Source organism: Canis lupus, chromosome 23, assembly GCF_003254725.2.
Source record: "Canis lupus dingo isolate Sandy chromosome 23, ASM325472v2, whole genome shotgun sequence".
NCBI lineage: Eukaryota > Metazoa > Chordata > Mammalia > Carnivora > Canidae > Canis > Canis lupus.
In genome coordinates this window covers 244,225-268,397 of record NC_064265.1, presented here as the reverse complement: position 1 = coordinate 268,397, position 24,173 = coordinate 244,225, and the positions used below count along the sequence as shown (strand labels likewise).

The 24,173-nt window shown below is 40.8% G+C and overlaps 1 protein-coding gene across 2 annotated transcripts in view; it reads left to right on the top strand.

Moving 5' to 3' along the window:
* LOC112668863 (cystatin-9-like) overlaps positions 1-24,173 on the top strand; it is a 1,128,704-nt gene that overhangs the window by 910,138 nt on the left and 194,393 nt on the right. Inside the window, exon 1 of one of the 2 annotated variants that reach the window (XM_025461526.3) lies at positions 3-70. The exons of the other annotated variant lie outside the window; for it this stretch is intronic. The gene's annotated coding sequence lies outside the window, so the exon portion shown is untranslated. Of the gene's footprint in view, positions 1-2; positions 71-24,173 lie in introns of those variants that run through there. 2 annotated transcript variants of the gene reach the window in all.

Below are 24,173 nucleotides of genomic sequence, written 5' to 3'. Positions count from 1 at the left end.
AATTCGGCCTGAGATTTAAAGAGAGACCAGCTGGAATGCTACAGTGAGAAGAGTTCGCGCTTCTATCAAGGTAGGAAGACGGGGAAAAAGAAATAAAGACACAAAAGGCCTCCAAGGGGGAGGGGCCCGCGAGGAGCCGGGCTGAGGCCGGGGCGAGTGTCCCCAGGACAGGAGAGCCCCGTCCCGGAGGAGCAGGAGCTGCACCGACCTTCCCGGGGGAAAGGGGCTCGCGGGGAGTTGGAGCAGGACCCAGGAGGGCGGGGAGGCCCGAGGGCTCCCGGGGACAGTAACAGCAACTGCGCGCCCAGGAGAGTGCGCCGAGCTCCCTAAGGGCTGCAGCGCGCACGGCGGACCCGGCGGGACCAGGAGCAGCTGAAGGGGCTCGGGCGGCGGCTCCGCGGAGGGGGCTGCGCGGCCCCGGGAGCAGCTCGGAGGGGCTCGGGCAGAGGAGGAGGCTCCGTGCGGAGGGGGCTGCGCGGTTCCAGGAGCAGCTCGGAGGGGCTCGGGGGCGGCTCCGCGGAGGGGGCTGCGCGGCCCCGGGAGCAGCTCGGAGGGGCTCGGGGGCGGCTCCGCGGAGGGGGCTGCGCGGCCCGGGAGCGCGAATCCACCAGCGGAGGCCCCGGAGCACAGGGCGCCGGGACACAGCCCAGGATCCGGCCTCCCCGGGACAGGCAGAGGCCGGGAGGGCCCAGGACAGCAAGGACGCTCCTGCCCCAGCTGAGCAGATCAGCGGCCCCGCCCCGGAGCCTCCAGGCCCTGCAGACGGAGTTCCTGCCGGAGCTGAATCCAGGTTTCCAGAGCTGCCCCGCCACTGGGGCTGTTCCTCCTGCGGCCTCACGGGGTAAACAACCCCCATTGAGCCCTGCACCAGGCAGGGGCACAGCAGCTCCCCCAACTGCTGACACCTGAAAATCAGCACAACAGGCCCCTCCCCCAGAACACCAGCTAGACGGACAACTTCCAGGAGAAGCCAAGGGACTTAAAGAACACAGAATCAGAAGATACTCCCCGGTGGTTCTTTTTTTGTTTGTTAGTTTTTGTTTTTGTTTTGTTTTTGTTTTGTTTTGCTTTTTGATTTGTTTCCTTCCCCCATCCCCTTTTTTTTCTCCTTTCTTTTTCTTTCTCTTTTTCTTCTTTTTTTTTTTTTTTCGTTTTTGTTTTTTTCTTTTTCTTCCCTTTTTTTTTCTCTTTCTCTTTTCTTTCCTTCTTTCTCTCCTCTCTTTTTCTCTTTTTCCCAATACAACTTGCTTTTGGCCACTCTGCACTGAGCAAAATGACTAGAAGGAAAACCTCACCTCAAAAGAAAGAATCAGAAACAGTCCTCTCTCCCACAGAGTTACAAAATCTGGATTACAATTCAATGTCAGAAAGCCAATTCAGAAGCACTATTATACAGCTACTGGTGGCTCTAGAAAAAAGTATAAAGGACTCAAGAGACTTCATGACTGCAGAATTTAGAGCTAATCAGGCAGAAATTAAAAATCAATTGAATGAGATGCAATCCAAACTAGAAGTCCTAACGACGAGGGTTAACGAGGTGGAAGAACGCGTGAGTGACCTAGAAGACAAGTTGATAGCAAAGAGGGAAACTGAGGAAAAAAGAGACAAACAATTAAAAGACCATGAAGATAGATTAAGGGAAATAAACGACAGCCTGAGGAAGAAAAACCTACGTTTAATTGGGGTTCCCGAGGGCGCCGAAAGGGACAGAGGGCCAGAATATGTATTTGAACAAATTCTAGCTGAAAACTTTCCTAATCTGGGAAGGGAAACAGGCATTCAGATCCAGGAAATAGAGAGATCCCCCCCTAAAATCAATAAAAACCGTTCAACACCTCGACATTTAATTGTGAAGCTTGCAAATTCCAAAGATAAGGAGAAGATCCTTAAAGCAGCAAGAGACAAGAAATCCCTGACTTTTATGGGGAGGAGCATTAGGGTAACAGCAGACCTCTCCACAGAGACCTGGCAGGCCAGAAAGGGCTGGCAGGATATATTCAGGGTCCTAAAGGAGAAGAACATGCAACCAAGAATACTTTATCCAGCAAGGCTCTCATTCAAAATGGAAGGAGAGATAAAGAGCTTCCAAGACAGGCAGCAACTAAAAGAATATGTGACCTCCAAACCAGCTCTGCAAGAAATTTTAAGGGGGACTCTTAAAATTCCCCTTTAAGAAGAAGTTCAGTGGAACAGTCCACAAAAACAAAGACTGAATAGATATCATGATGACACTAAACTCATATCTCTCAATAGTAACTCTGAATGTGAACGGGCTTAATGACCCCATCAAAAGGCGCAGGGTTTCAGACTGGATAAAAAAGCAGGACCCATCTATTTGCTGTCTACAAGAGACTCATTTTAGACAGAAGGACACCTACAGCCTGAAAATAAAAGGTTGCAGAACCATTTACCATTCGAATGGTCCTCAAAAGAAAGCAGGGGTAGCCATCCTTATATCAGATAAACTAAAATTTACCCCAAAGACTGTAGTGAGAGATGAAGAGGGACACTATATCATACTTAAAGGATCTATTCAACAAGAGGACTTAACAATCCTCAATATATATGCTCCGAATGTGGGAGCTGCCAAATATATAAATCAATTATTAACCAAAGTGAAGAAATACTTAGATAATAATACACTTATACTTGGTGACTTCAATCTAGCTCTTTCTATACTCGATAGGTCTTCTAAGCACAACATCTCCAAAGAAACGAGAGCTTTAAATGATACACTGGACCAGATGGATTTCACAGATATCTACAGAACTTTACATCCAAACTCAACTGAATACACATTCTTCTCAAGCGCACATGGAACTTTCTCCAGAATAGACCACATATTGGGTCACAAATCGGGTCTGAACCGATACCAAAAGATTGGGATTGTCCCCTGCATATTCTCGGACCATAATGCCTTGAAATTAGAACTAAATCACAACAAGAAGTTTGGAAGGACCTCAAACACATGGAGGTTAAGGACCATCCTGCTAAAAGATAAAAGGGTCAACCAGGAAATTAAGGAAGAATTAAAAAGATTCATGGAAACTAATGAGAATGAAGATACAACCGTTCAAAATCTTTGGGATGCAGCAAAAGCAGTCCTAAGGGGGAAATACATGGCAATACAAGCATCCATTCAAAAACTGGAAAGAACTCAAATACAAAAGCTAACCTTACACATAAAGGAGCTAGAGAAAAAACAGCAAATAGATCCTACACCCAAGAGAAGAAGGGAGTTAATAAAGATTCGAGCAGAACTCAACGAAATCGAGACCAGAAGAACTGTGGAACAGATCAACAGAACCAGGAGTTGGTTCTTTGAAAGAATTAATAAGATAGATAAACCATTAGCCAGCCTTATTAAAAAGAAGAGAGAGAAGACTCAAATTAATAAAATCATGAATGAGAAAGGAGAGATCACTACCAACACCAAGGAAATACAAACGATTTTAAAAACATATTATGAACAGCTATACGCCAATAAATTAGGCAATCTAGAAGAAATGGACGCATTCCTGGAAAGCCACAAACTACCAAAACTGGAACAGGAAGAAATAGAAAACCTGAACAGGCCAATAACCAGGGAGGAAATTGAAGCAGTCATCAAAAACCTCCCAAGACACAAGAGTCCAGGGCCAGATGGCTTCCCAGGAGAATTTTATCAAACGTTTAAAGAAGAAATCATACCTATTCTCCTAAAGCTGTTCAGAAAGATAGAAAGAGATGGAGTACTTCCAAATTCGTTCTATGAAGCCAGCATCACCTTAATTCCAAAGCCAGACAAAGACCCCGCCAAAAAGGAGAATTACAGACCAATATCCCTGATGAACATGGATGCAAAAATTCTCAACAAGATACTGGCCAATAGGATCCAACAGTACATTAAGAAAATTATTCACCATGACCAAGTAGGATTTATCCCTGGGACACAAGGCTGGTTCAACACCCGTAAAACAATCAATGTGATTCATCATATCAGCAAGAGAAAAACCAAGAACCATATGATCCTCTCATTGGATGCAGAGAAAGCATTTGACAAAATACAGCATCCATTCCTGATTAAAACTCTTCAGAGTGTAGGGATAGAGGGAACATTCCTCGACATCTTAAAAGCCATCTATGAAAAGCCCACAGCAAATATCATTCTCAATGGGGAAGCACTGGGAGCCTTTCCCCTAAGATCAGGAACAAGACAGGGATGTCCACTCTCACCACTGCTATTCAACATAGTACTGGAAGTCCTAGCCTCAGCAATCAGACAACAAAAAGACATTAAAGGCATTCAAATTGGCAAAGAAGAAGTCAAACTCTCTCTCTTCGCCGATGACATGATACTCTACATAGAAAACCCAAAAGTCTCCACCCCAAGATTGCTAGAACTCATACAGCAATTCGGTAGCGTGGCAGGATACAAAATCAATGCCCAGAAGTCAGTGGCATTTCTATACACTAACAATGAGACTGAAGAAAGAGAAATTAAGGAGTCAATCCCATTTACAATTGCACCCAAAAGCATAAGATACCTAGGAATAAACCTCACCAAAGATGTAAAGGATCTATACCCTCAAAACTATACAACACTTCTGAAAGAAATTGAGGAAGACACAAAGAGATGGAAAAATATTCCATGCTCATGGATTGGCAGAATTAATATTGTGAAAATGTCAATGTTACCCAGGGCAATATACACGTTTAATGCAATCCCTATCAAAATACCATGGACTTTCTTCAGAGAGTTAGAACAAATTATTTTAAGATTTGTGTGGAATCAGAAAAGACCCCGAATAGCCAGGGGAATTTTAAAAAAGAAAACCATATCTGGGGGCATCACAATGCCAGATTTCAGGTTGTACTACAAAGCTGTGGTCATCAAGACAGTGTGGTACTGGCACAAAAACAGACACATAGATCAGTGGAACAGAATAGAGAATCCAGAAGTGGACCCTGAACTTTATGGTCAACTAATATTCGATAAAGGAGGAAAGACTATCCATTGGAAGAAAGACAGTCTCTTCAATAAATGGTGCTGGGAAAATTGGACATCCACATGCAGAAGAATGAAACTAGACCACTCTCTTTCACCATACACAAAGATAAACTCAAAATGGATGAAAGATCTAAATGTGAGACAAGATTCCATCAAAATCCTAGAGAAGAACACAGGCAACACCCTTTTTGAACTCGGCCATAGTAACTTCTTGCAAGATACATCCACAAAGGCAAAAGAAACAAAAGCAAAAATGAACTATTGGGACTTCATCAAGATAAGAAGCTTTTGCACAGCAAAGGATACAGTCAACAAAACTCAAAGACAACCTACAGAATGGGAGAAGATATTTGCAAATGACATATCAGATAAAGGGCTAGTTTCCAAGATCTATAAAGAACTTATTAAACTCAACACCAAAGAAACAAACAATCCAATCATGAAATGGGCAAAAGACATGAACAGAAATCTCACAGAGGAAGACATAGACATGGCCAACATGCATATGAGAAAATGCTCTGCATCACTTGCCATCAGGGAAATACAAATCAAAACTACAATGAGATACCACCTCACACCAGTGAGAATGGGGAAAATTAACAAGGCAGGAAACAACCAATGTTGGAGAGGATGCGGAGAAAAGGGAACCCTCTTACACTGTTGGTGGGAATGTGAACTGGTGCAGCCACTCTGGAAAACTGTGTGGAGGTTCCTCAAACAGTTAAAAATATACCTGCCCTACGACCCAGCAATTGCACTGTTGGGGATTTACCCCAAAGATACAAATGCAGTGAAACGCCGGGACACCTGCACCCCGATGTTTCTAGCAGCAATGGCCACTATAGCCAAACTGTGGAAGGAGCCTCGGTGTCCAACGAAAGATGAATGGATAAAGAAGATGTGGTTTATGTATACAATGGAATATTACTCAGCTATTAGAAATGACAAATACCCACCATTTGCTTCAACGTGGATGGAACTGGAGGGTATTATGCTGAGTGAAGTAAGTCAGTCGGAGAAGGACAAACATTATATGTTCTCATTCATTTGGGGAATATAAATAATAGTGAAAGGGAATATAAGGGAAGGGAGAAGAAATGTGTGGGAAATATCAGAAAGGGAGACAGAACGTAAAGACTGCTAACTCTGGGAAACGAACTAGGGGTGGTAGAAGGGGAGGAGGGCGGGGGGTGGGAGTGAATGGGTGACGGGCACTGGGTATTATTCTGTATGTTAGTAAATTGAACACCAATAAAAAAAAATAAAAATAAAAAAAAAATAAAAAAAATAAAAAAATAAAAAAAAATAAAAAAAATATATATTAGTATCCTTTAAGGCCATTCTTAACTGAGCTTAAAATCTTGAGGCTTTCCTGCTGTATCCAGAAGTGCAAATTAAGAACTCATTGAAATACAAGTATTTGTCCATAGGCTTTAATTGGCCAAAAGGGAAGAGACCACCATTTTTAGATGGTATGGTCTTGTGGATTCTCTTCAGTATTTATCCCAGGGTATCTCAAGCTTCAATTCACACAAATTGGTACCTTCCTCAAAACTGTAACCCAAGTGAACCTACCAAATCCATTTTTCAGAGGGTACAGTGGGGCCAGGAAAGGGGCACACCTTCCTGGCCCCCGTGATGGCTCTGTCTCTATATGTGTTAGACCTGGAGGGTTGCCCCTGGCTAAGGTGATGGGTATCTACTATGATACATGGACTTTGGAAATACCGATCATGATAAGCCAGACTGCACAAGCTGGGAGGAGAACAACCAGAGCTGCCATTAGTATGGAACACTGGTGTGTGGGCTCTGATAGAAGGAAAAGTGAGGGATCCAGGGACAGAGAGGGGCACTTTGGTAACTTGTGACTTATTACAAATACTTGCAAGGAGATTTGTCAGGTGGCACCAGACAAGAGCAGGTGGGTAAGACCATATGGTCAGGGAAGAGTCTTTACCCAATTCCTCAGCTAGGTTTAATTTGTTATTTTTTTCCTCCTCTGGATCTTGAATTTCTTGAGGAAAGTATCATAGTCTTATGCTTTCTTTGTACATGTCATATCACCTCACATGGTATAAAATATATAAAATATCAGCAAATATTTGTGCATGAATTATAATCCTGGAAAATCATAAAGCATAAATAATATGCAGTTTCCTAATATCCGTATCAAGAAAAATAATATTGCACAGTAGGAACTTAACATATATCTTATTTAGTACTTAGAATAACAAGAAAACATTATGCATCTAAGAACTTTGTCATAGAGGTGAATTTGTTCCTGGTTATAATTTTTAGTTTTAACTTCAGAATTTATGGATTTCAATTAAATTAGAGAAACCTATGTGAGTTTCCATATATAGTCTTTACTTTATTCAAATATTAGCTTATTATGTGTATAATATATTTCTTTCATATCCCTATAGCTTCTTTCTCCTTATTACTAAATAACATATTTCACAATTATGGACAATTATTCTTAAATGGTTGGAACCCATGGCAAAGATAAAATAAGAGTAAAAGGGAATAAAAGCTTGTTGGAAATTAAATAAATATTTTAAAAAGAGAAGTGTTTGCTCTCAAGCTATAGTGTTTTCTATTTTGTTTATATGTTCTCAGACCATCTCCTTCTAGAGTCCTCAGAACATTAAAAAATTCTCAGTGCAAGACAAAAGGAAGCTAACATGCCAGTTTGTAAAGGGATTCCCTGGGTCCTGCTTTTTCAGAAGTTCCTACGTGATAAAGGCCTGATTGCCTCCTCCTTCCCAATGCTGATTCTATTTATCACGGTGTCATACACACACTCCCCAGAGTGTGGCTTTCAGTTGTATTATTATTATTTACATGATTTCCTCTCTCACTTAAATCCACGTATATCTATCTGAAACTCAGGTTTTGACTCCATCCCCTTCTCACAACTCCTCCATCTATGACCAGGCCTGGCTGGGCTTTCTCTGTTTGCAGGACAGAAACTTTGTTCTACCAAACTTCATTCCCTGTATTCCACTCCACATTTATTCATGAACATAGAATGTTTCTCTCATTTTATCTGACAGTAGTGGTCAGTTCTGTCTTCCCAGAGCCCATGGCACCTCTGACACCCTGTTCCTGTATGTCAGGTGAGCATAGAGAACACTGCTGTTTGGTGAAGGGGAGTGGGCCATCAGGATGGCTGCACTGAACCCCGTATTTAGGCACTGGAGCTGGGAGCTTTATTCTTCTTATGTTCCATGAGCCCAGACTCATGAGTGAGTCTGCTGGAGTGAGTCTGCTGAGCAAACCAAGTGTCAACTGCTGAGCCCACTTGACAACTAGCCTTCTTTACAAGGTTAGTTACTGGGTTAAGAAAACACTTAATACAGGCATCTGTAGTGAGGGGAAAATTGACTCTTATTTTTTTTTTTAAATTGACTCTTGATCAACACGCATATATGTCTTGTGGGCCTGCCATTAAAAGAGAGAAGTTCCTTATTCAACTTTTTAATATATAAAATTATTTAATATTTGTTATGGCAAATGAAACAAAGTCAATGTTGTATACATTGAAAGAATGTATACAGAAAAAGAATTGTCTTCCTTTAGGCAGCCCATACCCTACCAGCACAGTCCAATCCCAGTGCATTCCTGAGTCAAGCACTCAAGCCTGCACACACATCGTCCAGGCACTGTCTGCCTATTTTTTTTATTGTGAAAAAATATCAATAACACAAAATCTGCCATTTTTAAGTATACATTTCAGTATAGTTAAGGACATATATGTAGTTGGGAAACTATCACCACTATCTATTCCAAACTTTTTCATCTTCCCGCACTGAAACTCTGTTCTGTTTAAACAACAACCACCTACTATTCCCCTCACAGCCCCTAAGAGCCACCATTCTGTCTCTATGAGTTTGACTTCTCTAGATCCTTACTATAATCCTTCCAATAATTGTCTTTTAGTGACTGGATGATTTCATTAGCACAATGTCCTTAGGGTCCATCCATTTGTAGCATGTGTCAGAATTTCCTTCCTTTTTAAGGCTGAATAATATTCTATCATATGCCTACATCACATTTTGTGTGTCCATTTAGCTGTTAATGGACGTTTGGGTTGCTGCCATCCTTTAGCTACTGTGAATTTTTTGGCTACTATGAACATGAGTGTACAAATATCTATTCAATTCCCTGCTTTCACTTCTTTTCACTTCTTTTGAGTGTATTTGCAGAAGTGGAATTGCTGGAGCATGTGGTGATTCTATGTTTAATTTTCTGAGGCACCAACACACTGTTTTCCATAGCAGCTGCCCCATTTTACATTCCCACCAACAGTGCACAAGGGTTCTGATTTCTCCACATCCTTGCCAAGACTTATTATTTTCTGAGGTTTGTTTTTTTTTTTAGCTATAGCCATCCCTATTGGAATGAAATGGTATTTCATTGTGTTTATAACACATCTTTTCATATGACTTATTGGTCATGGGTATATCTTTGGATAAATGTCTCTTGAAGTCTTTGGACCATTTTTTATTAGGTTGTTTGTTGTTGTTTTGGAGTTATAGGAATTCTTTATATATTCTGAATATTAATACCTTATTAAATATGTGAATTGAAAATATTGTTTCCCATTCTATGGATCGCCTTTCTACTCTCTTGATTGTGCCCTTTGATGCATACAAGTTTTTAGTTTTGATGAAATCCAATGTATCTATATTTTCTTCTGTTGCCTGTGGTCCTGATGCATGTCCAAGAAATCCCTATCAGATCTGATATCATGAAGCTTTCCCCCTTTTGTTTTCTCCTAAAAGTTTTATAGTTTTTCCTCTTAATGTAGGACTTTCTAAATTAATAATGCAAGGGCTCAATTTCATTATTTTTCATAGCTATCTATTAAATAGATATCTATTTTTTTTTCAGCATCATTTGTTGAAAAGACTGTCTTTTCCCTCACTGAATCATCTTTGCATCCTGTTGAAAATTATTTGACCATATACATGAGGGTTTATTTCTCTATTCAGTTGCATTGGTTACTCTACTATTCCCCCAATATTGGAAATATTGTTTCATTTCAAAGATTTGCCATTAAACACTAAGCCACAATAACACAGCCTTAAACATAAAATATTCCCAACACTTGGTAGTATCATTTCTATGATATGGAGTCTCAGGAGTGCAATTTCTGGCCCATTTACTTTTTATACTTTTATAAGTTAAAAGGCAACAGAAAACAACTTAATAATCTAGAGAAGAAGTTTACATTCCCCCATGTCCTACCAGCAATACATTTCATAATAAATTGAATAGGAAATACATTAATAGAAATTTTGTTCTAAGGGCAGGGCATGATGGTGGAGGAGTAGGGTCTCTAAGTCACCTGTCCCCACCAACTTAACTAGATAACTTTCAAATCATCCTGAAAACCTACAAATTCGACCTGATATTTAAAGAGAGAACAGCTGGAACGCTACAGAGAGAAGAGTTTGCGCTTCTATCAAGGTAGAAAGATGGAATAAAAATAAAATAAAAAAAGAATCAAGTTGGGGAGGGGCCCCCACGAGGAGCCGGGCTAACGCCGGGCAGCGAAAGCCTCCAGGACAGGAAAGCCCAGCCCCAGGGAAGCAGGAACTTTACAAATCCACACCAGATTCTTCCCCGATGGAAAGGCGCTTACCAGGAAGCTTGGGCAGAACCACAAGAGGAGCAGTGGAGCCTCCAGTCTCCCGGGGTCACTAACAGAGGAAGTGCCCCTGGGGGAGAACGCCCCACAGACTCTGGGCCGAGCTCAGAAAAGGGCTGGAGCCAGCACCCAGGGGGCTTCAGGAGAAGCTCAAGCGGCGGCTCCCGGGGGAGGGGGCTGCACCCTGCTGCCTCCAGGAGCCGGGCCCGGGAAGACGATTACAGCAGCACAGACCCCGGGTCCCAGGGTACCGGGGGACACAGCCCAGGATCCTGTGCTCCTCCCAGGACAGACGGAGGTGTGTGGGGCACAGGACAGCAAGGAGACTCCTGCTGCCTGGCGCCCCGAAGCTGTGCAGATCAGCCCCCACCATTCCCTGGAGGCATCCAGTCCAGTGCAAACTGGGATACTGCAGTAGTTACTACCGGAGCTGACTGCAGAGCTGGAGAGCAGGCCACAGCCAGTGTTGTTGTCCCTCCTGGTATCACCCTGTGCCTAGGATGGAGCGGGGCTGCAAGGGAACAGGGCTTCACAGTTTAAGCAGCTCCCACTGAGCCATGCACCTGACAAGGGGTGGGGCAGCGCCCCCAGATGCACACACATGAGAATCAGCACAGCAGGCCCCTTCCCCAAAAGACCAGCTGGAAGGACAGGGGAAGAGCAAGTTCTTGACCAAGCAGCGCTACAAAGCTCCAGGGGAAGTCGACGGATTTACAGTATATAGAACCAGAGGATACCCTTCCTTGTTTTTTTGTTTCTTTTGTTTTTCCCTTTTTTCTTTTTTTTTCTTTTTTTTTCCTTTTCCAGTACCACTTGCTTTTAACCACTCTGCACTGAGCAAAATTACTAAAAAGAAGTCTCCACAAAAGAGATAAGAAGAAACAGTACTCTCTGCAACAGAGTTACAGAATTTGGATTACAATTCGGTGTCAGAAAGACAATTCAGAAGCACAATTATAAGGCTACTGGTGGCTCTGGAAAAAACCATAAAGGAATCAATGGACTTCCTGATTGTAGAATTTAGATACAATCAGGCCAAAATTAAAAATCAATTAAATGAGATGCAATCCAAACTGGAGGACCAAAGAACGAAGGTTAATGAGGTAGAAGAAAGAGAGAGTGACATAGAAGACAAGTTGATGGCAAGGAAGGAAGCTGAGGAAAAAAGAGAAAAACAATTAAAAGACCATGAGGAAAGGTTAAGGGAAATAAATGACAACCTCAGAAGGAAAAACTTATGTTTCATTAGGATTCCAGAGGGCTCCAAAAGTGACAGAGGACCAGAAAGTGTATGTGAACAAATCACAGCTGAGAACTTCCCTAATTTGGGGAGGGAAACAGGCATTCAGATCCAGGAGAAGAGATAGCCCTTCCTCAAAAAAAATCAATAAAGACCGTTCAACACCCCCACACTTAATGAAACTTACAAATTACAAAGATAAAGAGAAAATCCTTAAAGCAGCAAGAGACAAGACATCCCTAACTTATATGGGGAGAAATATTAGATTAACAGCAGACGTCTCCACAGAGACCTGGCAGGCTGGAAAGGTCAGGTCCTAAATGAGAAGAACATGCAGCCAAGAACACTCTATCCAGCAAGGCAATAATTCAGAATAGAAAGAGATAAAGAACTGCTGAGAGGCACAGAAACTGAAAGAATATGTGACCACCAAACCAGCTGTCCAAAATATATTAATGGGGACTCTGTAAAAGAAAGAGGAATTCCAAAGAAATAAACCACAAAACAGGGACTGAATAAATATTATGATGACTCTGAATGTGAACGGGCCTAATGATCCTATCAAAAGGCGTAGGGTTTCAGACTGGATAGAAAAGAAAGACCCATCTATTTGCTGTCTACAAGAGATTCATTTGAGACCTAAGGACACCTACAGCCTGAAAATGGAAGGTTGGAGAACAATTTACCATTCAAACGGTCCTCAAAAGAAATCAGGGGAAGCCATCCTCATATGAGATAAAGTTTATCCCAAAGACTGTAGTAAGAGATGAAGAGGGACACTATATCATACTTAAGGGATCTATCCAACAAGAGGACCTAACAATCATGAATATTTATGTCCCAAATGTGGGAGCTGCCAAGCGTATCAATCAATTAATAACCAAAGACATACTTAGATAATAATACACTTATCCTAGGAGACTTCAACACGGTGCTTTCTGCAAATGACAGAACTTCAAATAACAATATCTCCAAAGAAACAAGAGCTTTAAATGATACACTGGACCAGATGGATTTCACAGATATTTAGAGAAATTTATATCCAAACACAACTGCATACACATTCTTCTCAAGTGCACATGGAACTATCTCCAGAATAGATCACATACAGGGTCACAAATCAGGTCTTAACCAATACCAAAAGATTGGGATTGTTCCCTGAATATATTCCGACCACAATGCTTTGAAAATAGAACTCAATCACAAGAAGAAATTTAGAAGAAATTCAAACACTTGGAGGTTAAAGAGCATCCTGATAAAAGATGAATGGGCCAACCAGGAAATTAGAGAAGAATTAAAAAGATACATGGAAACTAATGAGAATGAAGATACAACCATTCAAAATCTCTGGGATACAACAAAAGCAGTCCTGAGATGGAAATACATTGCAATAAAAGCATCCCTCAAAAATTGGAAAAAACTCAAATACAGAAGCTAACCTTGCACCTAAAGGAACTGGAGAAAGAATATCAAATAAAACCTACACCAAGCAGAAGAGAGTTAATAAAGATTCGAGCAGAACTCAATGAAATAGAGACCAGTAGAACTGTAGAACAGAACAACAAAACCAGGAGTTTGTTCTTTGAAAGCATTAATAAGATAGATAAACCATTAGCCAGCCTTATTAAAAACAAAAGAGAAATGACTCTAATTAATAAAATCACAAATCAGAAAGGGGAGATCACAAGCAATACCAAGGAAATACAAATATGATTTTAAAAACATATTGTGGGAAGATATATGCCAATAAATTAGGCAATCTAGAAGAAATGGATGCATTTCTGGAAAACCACAAACTATCAAAAATGGAAGAGGAAGAAATAGAAACTGATAACCAGGGAGGAAATTGAAGCAGTCATCAAAAACCTCCCAAGACACAAAAGCCCAGGGCCAGAGGGCTTCCCAGGGAAATTTATCACACATTTAAAGAGGAAACCATACCTATTCTACTAAAGCTGTTCCGAAAGATAGAAAGGGATGGAGTACTTTGAAACTCGTTCTATCAGGCCAGAATCACCTTAATTCCAAAACCAGACAAAGACCCCACCCAAAAGGAGAATTATAGACCAATATCCCTGATGAACACAGATGCGAAAATTCTCAACAAGATACTAGCTGATATGATCCAACAGTATATTAAGAAGATTATTCATCATAACCAACTGGGATTTATCCCTGGGATGTAAGGCTGGTTCAACACTCGTAAAACAATAATGTGATAGATCATATACACAAGACAAAATACAAGAACCATATGATCCTCTCAATAGATGCAGAGAAAACATTTGACAAAATTAGCATCCATTCTTGATCAAAACTCTTCAGAGTGTAGGGATAGAGGGAACATTCCTCTATTTTCTCTCTCTTAAAAGCCGTGTATAAAACACCCATAGCAAATATCATTCTCAATGGAAAAACACTGGGAGCCTTTCCCCTAAGATCAGGAACACGACAGGGATGCCCACTCTCACCACTGCTATTCAACATAGAACTAGAAGTCCTAACCTCAGCAATCAGGCAACAAAAAGAAATAAAAGGCATTCAAATTGCAAAGAAGAAGTCAAACTCTCCTTCTTTGCAGATGACATGATACTATACATAGAAAACCCAAAAGGCTCCACCCCAAGACTGCTAGAACTCATACAGCAATTCTGCAGTGTGGCAGGATACAAAAGCAATGCCCAGAAGTCAGTGGTATTTCTATATACTAACAGTGAGACTGAAGAAAGAAAAATTAAGGAGTCAATCCCATTTACAATTGCACCCAAAAGCATAAGATACCAAGGAATAAACCTAACCAAAGATGTAAAGGATCTATACCCGAAAAACAACAGAACTCTTCTGAAAGAAATTGAGGAAGACACAAAGAGATGGAAAAATATTCCATGCTCATGAATTGGAAGAATTAATATTGTGAAAATGTCAATATTACCCAGGGCAATTTACACATTCAATGCAATCCCTATCAAAATACCAGGGAGGTTCTTCAGAAAGTTGAAACAAATGATATTAAGGTTTGTGTGGAATCAGAAAAGAGCCCAAATAGCCAGGGGAATATTGAAAAAGAAAACCAGAGCTGGGGGTTTCACAATGCCAGATTTCAGGTTGTACTACAAAGCTTTGGTCATCAAGACAAGGTGGTCCTGGCACAAAATCAGACACATAGATCAATGGAACAGGATGGAGAACCCAGAAATGGGCCCTCAACTCTATGGTCAACTAATAATCGATTAAGCAGGAAAGGCTATCCACTGGACAAACACAGTCTCTTCAGTAAATGGTGCTGGGAAAATTGGACAGCCAGGGGCAGAAGAATGAAACTAGACAATTCTCTTACACCAGACATAAACATAAACTCAGAATGGATGAAAGATCTAAATGTGAGAGAAGAGTCCATGAAAATCCTAGAGGAGAACACAGGTAACACCCTTTTTGAACTCGGCCACAGTAACTTCTTGCAAGATACATCCATAAAGGCAAGGGAAACAAAAGTAAAAATTAACTATTGGGACTTCATCAAGATAAGAAGCTTCTGCACAGCAAAAGAAACAGTCAACAAAACTAAAAGACAACCTACAGAATGTAAGGGAAGGGAGAAGAAATCTGTGGGAAATATCAGAAAGGTAGACAGAACATAAAGACTGCGAACTCTGGGAAACGAACTAGGGGTGGTAGAAGGGGAGGAGGGCGGGGGGTGGGAGTGAATGGGTGACGGACACTGGGGGTTATTCTGTATGTTAGTAAATTGAACACCAATAAAAATGAATTTAAAAAAATAAAAAAAAAATAAAAAAAAACTAAAAGACAACCTACAGAATGGGAGAAGATATTTGCAAATGACATATCAGATAAAGGGCTAGTTTCCAAGATCTATAAAGAACTTATTCAACTCAGCAGCAAAGAAAGAAAGAATCCAATCATGAAATGGGCAGAAGACATGAACAGAAATTTCACCGAAGAAGATATACACATGGCCAAGAAACACATGAGGAAATGCTCTGCATCACTTGCCATTAGGGAAATACAAATCAAAACCGCAATGAGGGCAGCCCCGGTGGCGCAGTGGTTTAGCGCCGCCTGCAGCCCAGGGCATGATCCTGGAGACCCTGGATAGAGTCCCAAGTCGACGGGCTCTCTGCATGGGGCCTGCTTCTCCCTCTGCCTGTGTCCCTGCCTCTCTCTCTCTCTGTGTGTGTCTCTATGAATAAATAAATAAAAATCTTTTAAAAAAAAACCGCAATGGGATACCACCTCACACCAGTGAGAATGGGGAAAATGAACAAGACAAGAAACAACAAATGTTGGAGAGGATGTGGAAAAGGGGAACTCTCTTGCACTGTTCATGGGATGTGAACTTGTACAGCCACTCTGGAAGACTTTGTGGAGGTTCTTCCAAGAGTTAAAATAGACCTGCCCTACGACCCAGCAATTGCACTGCTGGGGATTTACCCCAAAGATTCAGATGCAATGAAACGCCGGGACACCTGCACCCTGATGTTTCTAGCAGCAATGTCCACAATAGCCAAACTGTGGAAAAAGCCTCGGTGTCCATCCAAAGATGAATGGATAAAGAAGATGTGGTTTATGTATACAATGGAATATTACTCAGCCCTTAGAAATGACAAATACCCACCATTTGCTTCAACCTGGATGGAACTGGAGGGTATTATGCTGAGTGAAATAAATCAATGGGAGAAGGAGAAACATTATATGGTCTCATTCATTTGGGGAATATAAGTAATAGTGAAAGGGAATATAAGGGAAGGGAGAAGAAATGCTTAGGAAATATCAGAAAGGGAGACAGAACATGAAGACTTGTAACTCTGGGAAACGAAGTAGGGGTGGTGGAAGGGGAGGAGGGTGGGTGGTCTGGGTGAATGGGTGACGGGCATTGAGGGAGGCACTTGACGGGATGAGCACTGGGTGTTATTCTGTATGTTGGCAAATTGAACACCAATAAAAATAAATTTATTATTTAAAAAAAGAAACAACAAATACACACCATTTGCTTCAATGTGGATAGAACTGGAGGGTATGGTGCTGAGTGAGGTAAGTCAGTTGGAGGGGGACAAATATCATATGATCTCTTTCATTTGGGGAATATAAAATATCGTGAAAGAGAATAAAGGGGAAAGGAGAGAAAATTTTGGGGGGATATCAGTGAGGGTGACAGAACATGAGAGACACCTCACTCTGGGAAACGAAGAAGGGGTGATGGAAGGGGAAGTGGGCGGGGGGTTGGAATGACTGGGTGATGGGCACTGGGGGGGGCACTTGATGGGTTGAGCACTGGGTGTTATGCTCTATTTTGGCAAATTGAACTCCAATTTAAAAAAATTCCAAAAAAACAAATCAGGCAACAGAAAATCTTTTCTAAAAATATATGTTTTTACTTTCGAAAAAAAAAAAAGAGATTTTGTTCTCCAGCCATAGAAAAGTTAGGAAATCCCATGGGAATTTTTTGCCAGCATGGTTTCCCCTCACTAACAACAGGGATGATATTTTAACACTTCTTCTGTTAGCTCCTGAGACCCTGCAAAAGATAATGCATCTCTCTGTACTTTTCCAAGACCAAATGTTCAAAGTTCATAAATACACAAATTGGTTTTATTGTCCAGTGGCATCCCCAGGGAAATTACTTATCATGGTGCAATGATGTTCCCAAATAGAAGTCAATTTGGGAGCTTTAAAAATATCAGGATCTCCTGTATGCAATCCAATCAAAGGGAACCCTTTGGAGGCAGGAGGAACTGAACCTAGGGATACACATCAGCTATATTATTACCAGCAAATATTATCTCTCAGGTACGGGACCAATTATTTTATTCTATGGCTCAGTTAGTAAATAATCATTGAACTCTCATGGACAGGGGAAGTAATTGGAGACTTTATAACATAAAGAAGGGATACTTAATCAACCACAGCATGCCTCCTCATTGATCTCAGGCAGCTCCTTTTCCCACTGCCTCTCTCATCATACTCAGAATCATCTCCTGAGATAGTAACTCCTCTGCTCCAAAGTCGCCAAAGCATGATTACAGTCAGACACTGTCCACACCTTCCACTGAGAGACCACCAGGACCACACCTGGAGTCACAGTCAGGTTCATCACCTGATTCAGCTCAGAAGAACACAAGAGCAGGGAGTACCTTGCACATCTCAGTAAAAGGGTGCTGGGAGAAGCTTGTGATGGAGTCCAGAATGGTGATCTTAAGAGGTGCCATGAAGCCAGAGTTTGTCTAGATTGGATGTTGTCAGTGGAGGAACTGTGACTGGGAGTTTAGGCAAAACTTATCCTTTATAACCTTGGTATATTTGGAGACATCAAGACATTATCCGTTGTGCTCTACGGAGAGACATCAAAAAGATGGAGTTCATTTTCAAATAGTTACCCAGAAAGCTTTCTTCGTGTATTTCCCTCATACTCAGTACAGCTGACTAAACTTATTAAGTCCATGCCTTTCTTCTCGTATGGTGCAGTTTATTAAAACTTCTATTATGGTGCACTTCATTAAAAGCAAAAAGAGTAAGTTACACAAAATGCCAGTAGTAATATACCGCTGCTCCAAAATTATTACAATGGTTAATCATCCTGAAGAAAATTACTAAGAACTGTAAGTGATTATAGGCTGATTTTGACTTCCTCCCTGGCCATTGTGGAAAAGGCACCAAGATGCCTTGGCAGATGAGGATTCAATTGCTCCAGAATTGTCTACAAGCTTATCAGATAAAAAAATTAAGATGACCTAAAATACATGAGTTTTGTCTTTTACCAAATATGCTTAAATATCTGATGTCCCTGTTAAACGATGTGGTTGCATGTTTTCCTACTATGGAAAATAGACAAGTGAGTATACTTTCTTAAGTCCTTGAAAAAGTTTATTTGTCATGAAGAGTGATATTGATCAGCTATTCATTTTTCTATCAAATGTCAGAGAGAAAGACCTCTGATCAATTGTACTAAAACTAAATCAATAATTTTTCAGTATGACCCTTGTAATTCACTTTATAATCAATAATAGCACAAAAAAGCAATTTCTTTAGTTACTTTGGTATACATTTTATAGCTAACTCACCTTGGAGTTTCACCAGAAAGCCATGTAGTTCAAAACAAGACCTTTTGGAGGATTTTAAAATATTGATAATTTTTCTTGGTCAATATAAGAAACTAGAACAGCTGATTTGCAATATTTCCTAATAGTAACTATGTAACTATTTCAGGCATGATCTATCTTTATGAACTAAATTCTCATTTGTTCATCTGATGTACATGCCTGGTGAAGAAAAAAATATCATCTTGTATAAAAGAGTTTGAATCTGCTTGCGCAGACGTGAGAAAATCATGGGTCAGAAGAGTTTCACTGAGGTCTTCATTTTCCACAAAAAACACAAATGCAGTAGTCTTAAAATTCACATCTTTTAAAAGATTTATTTATTTATTTATTTATTTATGACACAGAAGAGAGAGCAGAGACAAAGGCAGAGGAAGAAGCAGACTCCCTGCAAAAAGTTCAATTTGGGACTCAATCCTGGACCATGGGACCACGCCCTGAGCTGAAAGCAAATGCTCAACCACTAAGCCACCCAGGCAACTCTTTCTTGAAATTCACATTGCTCTTCCTACAGTACAGATCCCTACTTTCTGTTCTAGTAGATGACGAGATCAGGACCTCACGGTTGATGTCCGGTACCCTTCACTATGCAAGGGTGCTGTGAACTGAGTTGGAAGAGAATATGTTTGGGGAAAAAAAATCCCTAGATCAGCTTTACATTACAGGCTGTCCTGGGAATCTCATAAACTTTAGGTGTCTATGTAGGCATAGGCAGAAGGCTTCTGAGAAAGTGTTCAGATGCCTTGCAGCTCAGATATTGGCAAGAGACTAATGAGGATGGCCAGCATGTGAGTGATGGTGGTTCTGTCCAGCACCTCCTTTCTCCGTGGGCTGTCACACCACCATAGGGGTGAAACATGGCTGTTCTCTATGGAAGCACAAGCAGGGGAGAGACACTGTCCCACTGGATTCACACTGAAGTTTCATAAAGGTGTAGAGCATAATGAATGCTTCATTCTGAAGTGAGAATGAACCATTGGGTTCCATTGTTCCTGTATAGAGATATATATTTCATGACAGAGAGGGACTCAGTGCAGATTCCATTAGTCTCCAATTGCTTGATCAACCTCAAATCTCTAGAACCCTCATCCAAGGCTTACATGTATAGGCTACAGATCACATGAGTTCTGGCCTTTATTACATGCATACAATCTTTTGGCATGCTGAGGAGAAGGAAGAAACCCAAAAAGTTACAAATTCCTTTCTTTTGCAACTATGACACCTAATTGGTCGCTCCCTCCTTCTAAGTGAATTCATGCCTAGACATTGAAAGAATCATGGCTCTGCCCAGGGCAAACTTCCTCAGAAAACCCTTCTTTCTTCTGTCTGTCAGAGGCAGGATCAGATGAGAAGTTTTGAGGCACTCCACTGTCCATAGCTGAAGCCCAGGGGCCCAGACCCAAGCAGGGAGCTCCCAGGCCAGGGAGGAGAGCAGTGGCAGGAAGTGGTTCTGTTGTTAACCCTTCCTTGTCTAGGCATGCTCTGAGGTGAACTGATCACTCTTGGCATTTGCTAGAACCAGAGTTTCAAGAACATCCTTTGTTTTTTTGTTGTTGTTGTTTGTTTTGTTTTGTTTTGTTTTTTAATCAAAACCAGCTCCTGGAAGGAGACTCAGAAAAGAAAGGTGACACCACCACCAGGAACACATTTGTTCAACTTCCATCACACATCCTGTTGCCTTCAGTGCTACCTGGCCAGTGTCCCAGAAGATCCCCTTCATCACTATGGCAACAGGCCCTAGGGTGTACAGGCTGGCAGACATCTTCCAAAAACAAGAATGAGTCACCTGCCTGCTCCTTTTCCTTTATTTTGTACAGATGTGGAGATATAATAGACAGGGGACCAGCAGCCTCATTTGACACACTGACTGGGCATGGCAAAAATATACAGAGACTGTACTTCAGAAGTTGTGTCAATAATCAACAACTTTCTATTTGTTTCTGAATTATAAACACCATTAAAGAAGGAAGAAACATTAAAGTTTTCCCAAAAGAGGATTGACTTTAGAGAGCTTTGAAGAAACATGAATTTATAATTGACTAGGCCTAAAATTTTCAATCTACTCTTTTTGCAATTGAGTGAACAAGGCCCAGAAACATGGCATGATTTGCTCAAGGTCACATCCTTGTGAAAGATGAGGCGGTAGTTCCATCCCTGAATTTTTGGGGTTATACCAAAGAGTTCTGCTTTATTACTAGATGTTTCTTCTAGTTGTAATTTTTTCCTTTTGCCAGAAGATTTTTTTTAACTGACTTTGTGGGTTCCTGTCTGAATATAAGGCTGCAAAGATCTGCATCATACCTTCTCTCTGCTCAGGATAGAACATGATTATAATACAATAAGTTCAAGGAATGAGGTTCAAGATATCAGACACAAAATTGTGCCAAACAACAGGAAGAAATAGAAACCTGAACAGGCCAATAACCAGGGAGGAAATTGAAGCAGTCATCAAAAACCTCCAAAGACACAAAAGTCCAGAGCCAGATGGCTTCCCAGGGGAATTCTATCAAACAATACCTATTCTACTAAAACTGTTCTGAAAGATAGAAAGGGATGGAATACTTACAAATTCACTCAATGAGGCCGGCATCACCTTGATTCCAAAACCAGACAAAGACCCCACCAAAAATGAGAATTATAGACCAATATCCCTGATGAATGTGGATGCAAAAATTCTCAACAAGATACTAGCCAATAGGACCTAACAGTACATTAAGAAGATTATTACCATGATCAAGTGGGATTTATCCCCGGGATGCAAGGCTGGTTCAAGACTCGTAAAACAATCAACGTGATAGATCATATCAACAAGAGAAAATACAAGAACCATATGATCCTCTCAATAGATGCAGAGAAAACATTTGACACAATAAAGCATCCATTTCTGATCAAAACTCTCCAGAGTGTCGGGATAGAGGGAACATTCCTCAGCACCTTAAAAGCCATCTACGAGAAGCCCACAACAAATATCATTATCAACGGGGAAACACTGGGAGCCTTTCCCCTAAGATCAGAAACACAGGGACAGGGATGTCCACTCTCACCACTGATATGTAACATAGTATTAGAACTCCTAGCCTCAGCAATCAGACAACAAAATGAAATAAAAGGCATTCAAATTGGCAAAGAAGAAGTCAAACTCTCCCTCTTTGCAGATGACATGACACTCTACATAGAAAACCCAAAAGACTCCATCCCAAGAACTCATTGCTAGCTCATTGCTAGAACTCATGCAGCAATTCTGCAGTGTGGCAGGATACAAAAGCAATGCCCAGAAATCAGTGGCATTTCTATACACTAACAATGAGACTGAAGAAAGAAAAATTAAGGAGTCAATCCCATTTACAATTGCACCCAAAAGCATAAGATACCTAGGAATAAACCTAACCAAAGGGGTAAAGATTCTATACCCTAAAAACTACCGAACACTTCTGAAAGAAATTGGGGAAGACACAAAGAGGTGGAAAAATATTCCATGCTCATGGATTGGAAGAATTAATATTGTGAAAATGTCAATATTACCCAGGGCAATTTACACATTTAATGGAATCCCTACCAAAATACCATGGACTTTCTTCAGAGAGTTGGAACAAATCATCTTAAGATTTGTATGGAATCAAACGGGGGGGTATTTGTCGTTTCTAATGGCTGAGTAATATTCCATTGTATACATATGCCACAGAAAAGACCAAAATAACTGGGGAAATATTAAAAAAGAAAACTAGGGCTGGGGCTTCACAATGCCAGGTTTCAGGTTTTACTACAAAGCAGTGATCATCAAGACAGTGTGGTCCTGGCACAAAAACAGACACATAGATCAATGGAACAGAATAGTGAGCTCAGAAATGGGTCCTCAACTATACGGTCAACTAATATTTGACAAAATAGAAAAGAATATCCACTGGACAAAGGACAGTGTCTTCAGCAAATGGTGCTGGGAAAATTGGACAGCCACATGCAGAAGAATGAAGCTGGACAATTCTCTTACACCATACACAAAGATAAACTCAAAATGGATGAAAGATCTAAATGTGAGACAAGATTCCATCAAAATCCTAGAGGAGAACACAGGCAACACCCTTTTTGAACTTGGCCACAGCAACTTCTTGAAAGACACATCCATCAAGGCAAGGGAAACAAAAGCAAACTGAACTATTGGGACTTCATCAAGATAAAAAGCTTCTGCACAGCAAAAGAAACAGTCAACAAACTAAAAGACAACCTACAGAATGGGAGAAGATATTTGCAAATGACGTATCAGATAAAGGGCTAGTGTCCAAGATCTATAAAGAACTTATTAAACTCAACAGCAAAGAAACAAACAATCCAATCATGAAATGGGCAAAAGACATGAACAGAAATTTCACCAAAGAAGCCACACACATGGCCAAGAAACACATGAGAAAATGCTCCACATCACTTGCCATCAGGGAAATACAAATCAAAACCACAATGGCACTGAGGTGGGCACTTGACGGGATGAGCACTGGGTGTTATTCTGTATGTTGGCAAATTGAACACCAATAAAAAATAAATTTATGAAAAATAAATAATAAATTTTATCAAAATAAACAAAACAAAACAAAATCACATTGAGATACCACCTCACACCAGTGAAAATGGTTAAAATGAACAAGACAGGAAACAACAAATGTTGGAGAGGATGTGGAGAAAGGGGAACCCCCTTGCACTATTGGTGGGAATGTGAACTGGTGCAGCCACTCTGGAAAACTGGGTGGAGGTTCCTCAAAGAGTTAAAAATAGAGCTACCCTATGACCCAGCAATTGCACTGCTGGGGATTTGCCCCAAAGATACAGATACAGTGAAAGTCTGAGACCACCTGCACCCCAATGTTTATAGCAGCAATGCAATGTCCACAATAGCCCAACTGTAGAAAGAGCGTCAGTGTCCATCGAAAGATGAATGGATACGGAGCATTTTCTCATGTGCTTGTTGGCCATGTCTATGTCTTCCTCTGTGAAATTTCTCTTCATGTCTTTTGCCCATTTCATGATTGGATTGTTTGTTTCTTTGCTGTTGAGTTTGATAAGTTCTTTATAGATCTTGGATATTAGTCCTTTATCTGATAGGTCATTTTCAAATATCTTCTCCCATTCGGTAGGCTGTCTTGTAGTTTTGTTGACTGTTTCTTTTGCTGTGCAGAAGCTTCTTAT